Here is a 1,806-nt window from a genome sequence, read left to right on the forward strand (position 1 = left end):
TGTAGCTAAATATAGTAGAAATTCAATATGTATTAAACAAAGTAAGACTCAAAATCTGTTAAATGGCCTAATTGCAACAAGCCTTAATAAGCATGAAGGCTTACGAGCTGAACACTTTTCGTTTTATGGGGACGAAATGAATGGAATTCTGGATGCATTTCAGGACATTTAGGGTACTGTAAAACAGAAATTATTGACAACATCAAGTTAATCTCTTATTTGCACATAATAAATGCATCGATTTTATCAAGAAACCCATAGACCGTAGTTGGGCTCAGGGTATATTCTCCTTCTGCTCGGGGCGACTGATATTATACTCGCAAAGCACTCGATGTCTAAAGGAAACACAGTTGCAATTTTGAGTAATTCCTCACCAGTTTACCTTAGCTTCACCTTCAGTAGTATTTACATATGTCGTTAGTTCGCATCATGCCTTCAACATTTTTGCATTTGATACTAACGCAACTTTCATTCTCCTACAAAACCGGTGGATTCAAAATTACACAAAGTCAATACTTTAAAAAGGTACTTCTAAAGCAAGAGTCAGACATGCATTTAGGTGCATCCTATTTTTTGACAGTGCGAAGACATTACTTAGGCAGACTATGTATTACCACAATAGATATAAATCTAGGGTTGCTGACATAGATAGGATTCTTACCTACCCATCGAAGGAGCGATTGCGGCCCTCCTTAGCGACCTTTTTACAAAATTTTTGAGTTAAATAACATCTTGCTTTCCAAGCCGCCCTTCTTCCTTTTTTTGTAGTCCCTGGTGTTTTCATTTTGGAACATTAAGCGTTAAAAATTACAAATTACTAATATTCCAGAAACACCTATGAGCCAATAGTGTTAATCATCAGATTTATATGTACTTGAGGAGATATTTGATCGCAACGCCACTGATTCTCTTAGCGAGTTGTTTAGATGTGAGGTTTTATCCTGTATGGAAGCTAAATTCGGGGGATGAGTTTGTGATGGCTATCACGCGTGTTCATGGCTAGATATAGGACTAGCAGCTTAAAAGTATTCACATTACAAAGGACGAAATTTGACGCTGCTTTGCAAGTACAGAATTTTGCATTTGTTTCTTCTCGAAAGCCTTAGCTATTCGTGACTTATTTAGCTACCGGAGAGGTGGAAAAGGCATTGCCTTTCGCAAAATTGATATCTTCTATTGGGTATGGGATGCTGCCTTAATAACAGCTTACTAGACGCTATACGACTACAGCTAGTGCTGCTAATGGCATTCCTGTAGACCACGGTACTGGGGTAGCCGTTGAAGATTGATATGGTTTTCAACCAATCTCTTATAGGTCGCCACAAATTACGCCTTCCGCAATGTATCTTCTCCTTTCATCACGCTAAATTATGTTATTTAGCAGCAGAAATAAAGCTGAATATCCTTTATGATCGAGCTTGCCTTCCATCAGCACCATTGTAGTGCTCCGGTTCTCGTTGGGACAAAGGATGTAATGCTTCAGGAGAATACTTACATTTGGCATGCGGCGAGGCAAAGATCAACTAAAACTAACTTAAAGAATAGTTTACTGGCTCAAGCCAGATGACGATGACCCAAAGTGTCTTGTTCACCACAGCCGAGTTTAAGCAGCAAACGTACTGCATTTATAAATGTTGAATCAGTCCAGTTATTAAGGCCTACAATTCCTTTTTTAGAAAAAAACCTATCTTGGGCTAAATTGCTGCTTCTTTGGGAAATGTTTACCGATGGATGCTATTTCTTTTATAGGTAAGCCGTGATTGTTTGAACTGACGCCTGTTTCATTTCTCAATCTGTATCGCGGGC

Source organism: Echinococcus granulosus (genome assembly GCF_000524195.1).
Source record: "Echinococcus granulosus chromosome Unknown EG_S00004, whole genome shotgun sequence".
NCBI lineage: Eukaryota > Metazoa > Platyhelminthes > Cestoda > Cyclophyllidea > Taeniidae > Echinococcus > Echinococcus granulosus.